The sequence below is a fragment of the Stigmatopora argus genome, unplaced genomic scaffold, assembly GCF_051989625.1.
Source record: "Stigmatopora argus isolate UIUO_Sarg unplaced genomic scaffold, RoL_Sarg_1.0 HiC_scaffold_142, whole genome shotgun sequence".
Taxonomy (NCBI): domain Eukaryota; kingdom Metazoa; phylum Chordata; class Actinopteri; order Syngnathiformes; family Syngnathidae; genus Stigmatopora; species Stigmatopora argus.
This window is the reverse complement of record NW_027520153.1, coordinates 21,639-31,565: the sequence shown is the minus strand read 5'-3', so window position 1 is coordinate 31,565 and position 9,927 is coordinate 21,639.

Here is a 9,927-nt window from a genome sequence, read left to right as displayed (position 1 = left end):
CATCCTTAATTTGAAAAGTCTCTTTTGTAACTTCATTGTTGATAATAAAGTTCATCATAATAGGTGCTTTTTCGTCCGATGAACCCTGGAGAATTATCAGTCTTGATGAAATCAATGATCAATTTGTCTTTCTTTAGCATCCAAACACTATCTCCAACCATTTCAAACCTCTTGAAAGGCGCTGGCTCGATCCACAAAATTGATATTGACATCACTCGCCACTAGCTGCATATCCAATTTGTAGTAATGGCAAAAGTTGTGTCATCACCCAAAAATCTCCAATAAAGGTATTCTCCTGCTTTCGTTTGGCTTAAAGTTGATTTGGTAGCACCACTTGTTTTCAATGAATGCCGAATCTAAGAGGTAGTATTTATAATAGTTCAAACCACTATCTGAAATGGGGCTTACAAAGTTCTTACCCATTATCCCCATCCAATTTTCATAAATGCGGACTTCCTGATACATACTCCCCAAAAATTGAGTGACACTTTCATTCTTAATACCTGAGATCTTGCTAGCCTTGATGATTTTCCTTTACCTCTTCGGGATCTTTTGATAGAAAAAGTTCTGAATTGTTTCTGTGATAAACACAGGGCAGAAAGGGATCCTTTTCAGATACAGAATCGATATTTCGAAAATGAAGCTAAATGGCTTAAAAATTTTCCGATTCATAAATTTCTCGGATAGATCTTTTAAATCAAGTTCCAACATTATTGTATACTTCGTATTGATAGTAGTCGAGTCTGCTTGGATGGTTGTTTGGCTTATTTTTAATGATATTTCTAATGATAGGATGCGCGGGATTTTCTCCAGCCATCACAACGATCTCTTCTAGCTCAAAAGAAGTTCGCTGCATCTTAAAAAGCAAGTCAGTAGTTCGTCACCTATAGTTTGAAAGATTGGATTGTAGCCCAGAGCAGAAATACCTATGGTGTCGCTCAATTTTTCCGTTGTCAATTCAAAATACCATCGAAGTCCGAACTCACTCCTACAGTTGTTCCCTTTAGAAAAATATTTGCAAATGGAACTGGTTCCTCAGTGTGTCCATCAATTACGGTACCGCTGATCACAATTTGCTGAGCCTGAATCTCTAAGTAGGGCAAGAGCGATAATCCAAAAAAACAAGAATACTAACAAAAGTCTTGTGCTAGAGGAAAGGTGTGGGGAACAAGCGGGCATAGGGGTTTGGGATAAAATTTAGTAGAAATTTATCGTAAATAATTTGCACAATCAATTGAAATTCACTCAAACAAAAGTTTTGAAGTAAAAGAAAGTCATAATGCAGGCATTTCCTGCCTAGTTTATTACTTTATTCATTGGCGTTAACAGGCAAAGATGGTGGAATGCTGATAGCATGCCACTCAATCTTGCCCAAAAGATAATAAAAGATGGAATGCAAAGTATCTCTTGTGAATCCTTCCACCCTCCTTGGCATAGAACTGACATTTTACTGACCGCCGTTCTTCCCTTTAGAGACAAGAAGATAAAAATGATGCCTTTTACTATGACTTCCATTGCAGCTGAGTGTTTGAATGACGGAGAAATGAGTATTTTCATGCCAGAATCAGACGTCAAATAATAATGCAAAAGTGTCGATGAAAATCACGAAAGTTTGTCAGTTACAATGTTAATGGAATCAGAGCTGCCTCGAAAAAGGGATTAGTAGATTGGCTCAAGGAGGGCAAGTTCGATATTGTTTGTTTTCAGGAGATCAAAGCAAATGAAGACCAGATTGATGTAGCGAGCTTTGAAGAGCTTGGCTATCATTGTCACTGGCATAGCGCACAGAAGAAAGGATATAGCGGAGTTGCCATTCCTCAGCAAAATCAAACCAGATCAAGTGATCATGGGTTGCGGGATGGAGAAATATGATTTTGAAGGAAGAGTGATCCGAGCAGATTTTGGTGATGTAACTTTGGTCAACATTTATTTCCCATCGGGTAGCTCCGGTGAGGTGAGACAAGCTGGTCAAAATGGGGTTTCTAGACGACATCTACCATTGGCTGCAAGACTTACGTAAAGAACGCCCTAACATGGTCGTTTGTGGAGATTACAACATCTGTCATAAGTCCATTGATATTCCCGATCCTGTAAGAAACAAAACAATACTGGATTTCTTCTTGAAGAAAGAGAGTGGATGGAGAAAACTATTCACGAATGGTTTCTTGGATGTGTTTCGCAATTTTAACCAAGAGCCTCACCACTACAGTTGGTGGAGTTATCGTGCCAATGAGGTGCCAACAACAAGGGCTGGAGGAATAGACTATCACGCCGCAACTGATGTCCTGAAAGGACAGATTGCAAGAGGCTAGCAATTATGCTGATGTAAAAACATTCCGACCATTGTCCAATCTATATGAAAATGAAGCTTGAGGTCTAGATAGACTTGGTGGCCTCAGCATAAAATCACGAACATGAATACCCTAAAGTTTATAATTACCATTCTGCCTGTTGTTGGCATTCTTCTCCTGTGCTGGAGATGGTGCATCCTCTTCCAGCGGAGACAAGCGCGGGCAACCCCAATGAGCTTACTGCTGCAAAAGGTGGCAAGTTTTATGGTGGAGATTTTCAATATGAATGAGACCGAGAACATTCGCAGTCTTAATCCACAGAATATTGGAGAAGTAACTGGTCATAGAATAGCCAACCAGATATATGAGGGTTTAATCAAACTCGACCAAAAACCCTGGCTGCTAAGCCTGCTATTGCAGAGAGTTTTTGAGGTGAATGAACAAGGGACCGTATACACATTTAAGCTTCGAAAGGGAGTTTACTTTCACGATGATCCTGCTTTTGCCGATGGTAAGGGTCGAGAAGTTGCGATGGCCGACCTCAAATATTGTTTTTGATCGATTATGCATTCACGGCCCAGAAAACAGGGATTTGATTTCGTAAAAGATCGAATCATTGGGGCCGAGAGTATAGCGAGTCTGTCAAAGCTGGCAAGCCCTTGGCCGGTGGAGTACAAGGTGTCGAAGTACTAGACGAGCAGCGCATTCGTATCAGCTTGGTACAGCCCTTTTCTGCTTTCCTAAGCATTATGGCTATGCCGTTTTGCTACATTTATCCTAAGGAAGCCAGTTGGAAAAGTACGGTTCTGATATGCCGAGTAAAGACGGTAGGAACTGGGCCATTTTATATGAAGAACTTGCAAGAAAATCAAGGAGCCGTTTTACTTAGGGAATCCAAATATTGGGCCGTAGACGATAGTGGCAATCAGTTGCCTTATCTCAATGGTTTGCGTTGGAGTTTTATGGGTGATCAAAAATCCGCACTTCAAGCTTTTACTTCTGGCAAGCAGGATATGCTTTATCGTTTACCTCTAGAAATGCTGGATGACATTCTTGACAGCAACAAGAAGTTAAAGCCAGACTATGCCAAGTATGAGTTTCAAGAGCAGGCTCAGCACTTTCACTGTATTACTATGCCTTTCAAAGTACAAGGAGATTTGTTTAATAATAAGCCGCTTCGTCAGGCATTCAATTATGCTGTTGATCGCAAGAAGATTGTAAACTATTCACTAAAAGGCGGTGGGGTTCCTGGCAATTTTGGTTGCGTGCCTCCTTCCTTCGATCAGTACGACAATAGCAAGATCAAGGGCTATAGCTTCAATCCAAATATGGCCAAAAGAAGCTGGCTGAAGCAGGTTATCCGAATGGGAAGGGTTTTCCTGAGTTAATATTACAATCAACAGTGGCGGCGTGAGAAACGAGCAAGTGGCTGAAGCGGTGCAAAAGATGTTAGCAGATAACCTGAACATCAACATTCAGGATTAGCAAAGTACCTTGGCCTCAGCATCTGGAATCTACTGAAACTGGTAAAGCGGAATTCTGGCGTTATGGCTGGATAGCAGATTATCCTGATCCAGAAAACTTCCTGAACTTATTTATGGCAAAGCATGTACCAGCTAGTTTTGAGGAGGAACTCCTATATAAACGCTACTCGATACAAAAATCCGGCTTACGACAAACTGATAAAACAAGCATTGGCTACTAGCGACAAGGGTAAGCGTTATGAGCTCTATATGCAAGCCGACCAATTGATGATCGACGATGCGCCCATCATGCCCATCCTATTATGAGATTGACCGTCGATTCCTGCAACCATATGTTCGCAACTTGCGAAGAATTCTATGGAGTATAGAGATTTGAGTATCGTCTGGTTTGATCAGTCGGAAGACTATAAAGAAGCAAAGCTTAAATAGACACCATGCCTACAGTACTACAAACTATTCAAGCAGATATCACAACAATTGAAGTAGATGCGATAGTCAACGCTGCCAATACCTCCCTCTTAGGCGGGGGAGGGGTGGATGGCGCTATACATCGAGCTGGTGGACCAGCAATATTAGAAGATTGCAGAAAGATTCGTGCCAGACAAGGCGGATGCTCGATTGGAGAAGCAGTTATTACCACCGCAGGAAATTTAAACGCCAAATTCGTCATTCATACAGTTGGACCAGTGTGGCGAGGAGGGGACTACCTAGAAGCTAAGATGCTAGCCAATTGTTATGCTAATGCCTTGAGGCTGGCGGATGAAAAAGGGGAGTAAAAAGCATTGCCTTTCCGAATATCAGCACGGGCATCTACGCCTATCCTAAGCTGCCTGCTTCGGCTATTGCATTGAGCAGCGTTCGTCGATACAAGAACCAAGAAACGGGCATTGAGCGAAATCTTGTTTGTCTGTTTTGATGATGAAAATATAAGCTGTATAAGGATCAATTGGGGTAGGACGTTTTGCAAAACGCCCGTACGATTGGGGCCATATGCGCGATTTCGGCTTAAATTTTTTCTAGCAATTCGATTCGGTTGTTCCAGGGATCGTAGAATGAAAATCGGATGATTCCTGGGATTTGGGTTTCTTCTTTATGCGAATCTGGTTCTCTAGTAAAAATTGCTGTATTTCTGCGAGATTTTTCATTTCAAAGGCTGGATGTCTTTTGCTTTGATTTTCTAGGTCTTCTGTTCCTATGTGTATTTGAATCCGCTCATGATTTTAGCCAAAAACCTCCGTTCTTTTGTAAGGCCAATGGCTTGGCAATTTCTTCAAATCCCAGCAGCTCGCAATAGAAGACTCGGGCTTCTGCTTCTTTTCCTTTGGGAATGCATAGTTGGATATGATCGAGCTTTACTAGGTTCTTTGCTATTATGTTTGATGGCTTGCGTAGGCGGGATGGGGCGTTTTGCGAAACGCCCGTACTTGAGGAGTGCGTTTTGCGAAATGCCCGTGCGTTCACGTATTTTTAATCAATCTTGACAAAGGGTTTAGAAATGATCTGTGATGCCGACTTCAGTTCTAGTAGATATATTCCTTGTGGTAAATGACTGATTGTAATCCCATTTTCGTGGATCATTTCGGCATCTTCTACAATGCGCCCATCTGTAGTCATAATGCGGTAGTTATTACCTATGTGAAAATCCTAGTTGATCCACATCAATGAACAGTTGTGTCTTGCTGGGATTTGGATACAAATAGAATATTGCTGCTGATCTCCCTTCAACATTGGTATCAGCGCAGCAGTTTTTCCGAGTTTGGGAGCGCAGGATCAAATCCTCCATTGATTAATTGAGATTCGAATTCATATTGCCCGCATTCAGGGATGCAGTCATCGCGAAACAGATTCACAAAAGTTTCATTTGTAGTCGTTTCGCCATTCAAGTCAGTCACTATCAAAATGACTTTGTATTGACCAACGGGAGCTGCCTCTTGATCCTGATCAAGTCCATCCCACAGATAAGAAATATCATCGCCTGCAGCTATCAGTACATTATTGCTATCCAAAAAGGTCGCAGATACACTTTGAATATTAGTTCCCAAAACGCGATAGTAATCATTTATAGCATCGCCATTCGGGGAAAAAGCGGAAGGTACTAGATAGGAAACTTCCACACTTTTGCTTTGTGAATACACACTTAGAGAGCAGGTAAAGAAAAGGGAACAAAAGAAAATCAGAAAGAATGGTGTTTTCATCGGGTTATTGGTTGTTATTTATTGGGATTGCTTTTAAACCTGCTTCTAGTCAATCTACAAAAATGTTCCACAAAAAATCAATGAATCAGACAGTATTTTCAAGAATATACATTCATTGAGTAATATCGCTGATAGGGATTCTGTGACCTTCTTGTAGCATGCTGCTTTTCATAGTTTTGCCATTCGTATCCACTATTCGATATTTCGTGTTCAATTGAACACCTAACTGATCCATATCTAGCCATAAATGTGTACTGCTAGGGTTAGGATACAAATTGAATGCTTGGTCGAATACTACCTCTGTATTTGAGCTTTCGCAACAATTCTCACCGCTAGGTATTGAAGAGTTGTGAGCCCCATCTGCGGTAATCTGACTTGCAAAAGTATAGGATTCACAATTCGGGATGCAATCGCTACGAAACAAATTGACAGTCAATTCTAGAGTAGTCAGCAGATTATTAGCTTCTGCGATGGTAACTGTTGCAAAATACTGACCCTCTGGTGCAGGCTGGGAATCCAAATCAAGTCCTTCCCAAGAAGTAGACAAATCCTGGCTTTCAAATATCAACTGATTACTAGAGTCCTCTAATTGTTGCTTCCCAACCATATAATCCAACACCGCTCAATGCCCATACTTTATTTAGACCATCTCCATTTGGAGTGAATGCATAGGGTAAATAGCGGGCTGAGCAGAAACTGGGATTGGTAGATCAATTACATTGATGGAGGTTGAATGAGTACAGTCCAAACCAGGATACTCCATCGTGAAAGTCTGTGTCCCTTCTCCTAAAACAGCAAGATCCACCACATTGTTAGGCACTACAAGCCCATCAGGCCCTATCATAGTAGCATCATAGGTATCAAGACCACTAATGTATTGGTATGTGTAAAGATGATCGCCAATATTAAGCTCAGCTATGGATATTTGAGACCCTGTGAGTCCTGGGCCCCTAAAAATACCTCCAGGCGGATCAACAATAACATTCATAATGTCGTTGGTTTCGCAGATTTCATTAGTCACATCACCAAAGATATCCTCAAAGCTAATAACTACATTTTCACATTGACCCATTGTATTGCTATAGAGGAGAAGTGGGAGTAAAATAGGATTGTTCTTATTTTGGCTTAAAGATTTCTTTTGGGGAGTGGCCGTTTTGCGAAACGCCCCTACATTGGAAAATGACGTTTTAGCTTTTGAATCCGCTTTTCAATCAGAACCCATGATATCCAAGCACATAGAAAAATAATGGCAATATAACCAATTTCTCTCAAATATGGATTAGCAACATTTGGCACCTCAAGCCCCATCGAACGTATGCGTTTTATTAGCTCATTCCAGACTCCAGGAGCTATAGTGTGATAGAGATAAATCCCATAACTAATTTTGCCAATCCAAATCAAAATAGCCGAATTGAGTATTTGGGTCAGGACAGAAAACGCTTGCCATAGGCTACAAAAGAGATGAGCCAAAGTGCCACAATTGAGTAGAGGCTGGTTTGAAATTTGGGGATTCTGAAGTTTCCACTGTAGTGCAAAGTCAGTAATGAAATCGATAAAACGGCAAGCGCAGAAAGAACCGGGTAAATGTGTTTCGACCATTTGGGTCGGTAAGCCATTGATAGCGCTAGTAGAGCTCCTAAGCCAAAGGGAATCAAAACAGGATGGAGTTAGTATGCTGTCAATCGACCAGACATTAGAATGGGAAACACTATACCAATTGCAATGAAGCCCAGAAATACTGAAAGCAGGAATTTCCTTGGTACAAAAAAGATCAAAAATGGGAAGAATAGGTAAAATTGCTCCTCCACTGCTAATGACCACAGATGAGATAACATTCCATCAAATCGCTGAATCTGGTAGAAGTAGATATTGGAAGTATAGGTCAAAAAGTACAGAAAATTCTCCCTAATTGCAGAACCAGTGATGCTATGGAAAACAAAAGAAAAAAGATCGTCAGATGAATAAATTGGGAAAATCCTAAGCGCCCGTCGAACAACAAAATTCTTAATCGACCTCCAAATGGCTTTCGGATCTCCTGCAGCCTTTTCCTTAGCCATCAGCAATATCCAGCTGATTAAAATCCACTTAGCACAAAAAAGGTCGTCACCCCCAATAATACCATTAGGCAAGCTATTGATCCAATGAGATTTTGGCGCATGATGGGGAAAGGAGTACTAGTATGACAGCAATGGCTCTTATACTATCTAGCTGAGAGTAATAGGGTAGGGGTTTGATGGACAATGGCTGAGTTAGTTTTGATGGCTCAAGATAGGGATTAGGGGCCAATGCGGATGGCCTCGTCATCAACTGTCGATGAACTTAGTCTGCCTCATGGTAGCAATCGACCTTGCACGATTTTTCGCTTTATTAGCCCTGATCCCTTCAAATCTATTATCTATTGTTTTATCGAAGAGTTCTAGCCATCTATCAAAGTGCTCCTTCTTTATAGGTTTCTTTTAATGTAGCTATTGATGAATTTGCATGGGATTTCCTTTGTAGGGCTAGGCTCGACATCAATATAGACTGGCAAAAATCAACTATAAGGAGTAAATGTTGTTCAAAGTCAATATCTACTACTTTTGTGAAGAAATATCCAATCATGGATTCCTTTGTGTTTTTTTTACAAACTCTGCTATTAGCAATTCTATATCTTGCCAAACAGAAATGTCTTTGATTCATTTTCTATGCTAGTAGACGAAGTTAGGAAAGATGCACAAAGCACTCTTAAGATTGGCCAAGAGAAGGAAGCAAACTACCAACAATTGAACAAGTTTTTATGAATCGATTTGATGTGTTAATAATCGGAGCTGGACAAGCGGGTCTCTCAGCTGCTTATTACCTTCAGAAACACAAGCTTTCCTATTTAGTATTGGAAGCCAATTCACAAATTGGCGACAATTGGCTTTATCGATGGGATTCCCTGCAGCTCTTTACTAGAAGTCCTTACAACAGATTACCAGGTCTCGACTTTCCCGATACAGGTACACGCTTTCCAGGGCGAGAAGATGTTGCTGCGTATCTGCAGAAATACGTTGAAAATTTGATTTGAATGTACAGCTGAATTGCCGGGTTTCTAGCTTAAAAAAGCAAAACAATGAGTTTGTGTTGGAAACTGATAAGGCGAGCTACTGGTCCAAATTTGTGATAGTCGCTACTGGCGAATGTCAAAAGCCCTTTGTGCCTGCCTGTAGTAAAAAAATGGAGAAGAGATTTTACAATTGCACAGCAAGAACTATAAAAACCCCTCTCAAATTAGCCAGAATAAAGTCCTAGTTGTAGGAACAGCTAACTCTGGTGCTCAGATCGCAAGAGAATTAGCCAAGGCTGGTAAGAAAGTGATATTATCAGGTCGCGACAATATCAACCTTCCTGCAAAAATAGGTGGGAGGGATCTCTTCTGGTGGCTTAGTAAAATGAATGTACTGGACATGGCGGTTGATCATCCCATCGGCAAGCGATTTTTGCTCGACGGTCGTAACAAGGGAGGTCAACTAATCGGACTGAATCTCAAAAAAATGTGCAAGAGCTTGAAGATCGAACGAAGGGGTAAGGTGAAGGATTTTGAGGATGATCATGTGATATTCTCCAAGGAAAGGCTGAAAAAGTGGAAAGTATTATTTGGGCCACTGGCTTCAGTCAAGACTTTAGCTGGATCGATTTGCCCTTAAAATTTGATCAGGGGCAATTGGTGCAAAGCGCGGTGAACTCGACTACTTACCAGGCCTTTACTTTAGTGGATTGAAGCTGATGCATAGGGTCGGTTCTTCCTTATTGGGTAGTGGCTGGAAAGATTCCAGACATTTGGTAAGGAGGATCAGAAAGCGAATGAAGAAATCACTAAAGCCTGCCTAAGACCGCACGCGAAATGATCAATTTCATAATTTCACTAGTCCCTCCGTATATTCGTGTGACACGAGCCGCGGCAAAGTTTTTAGCAATATCATATTCCCAAATATA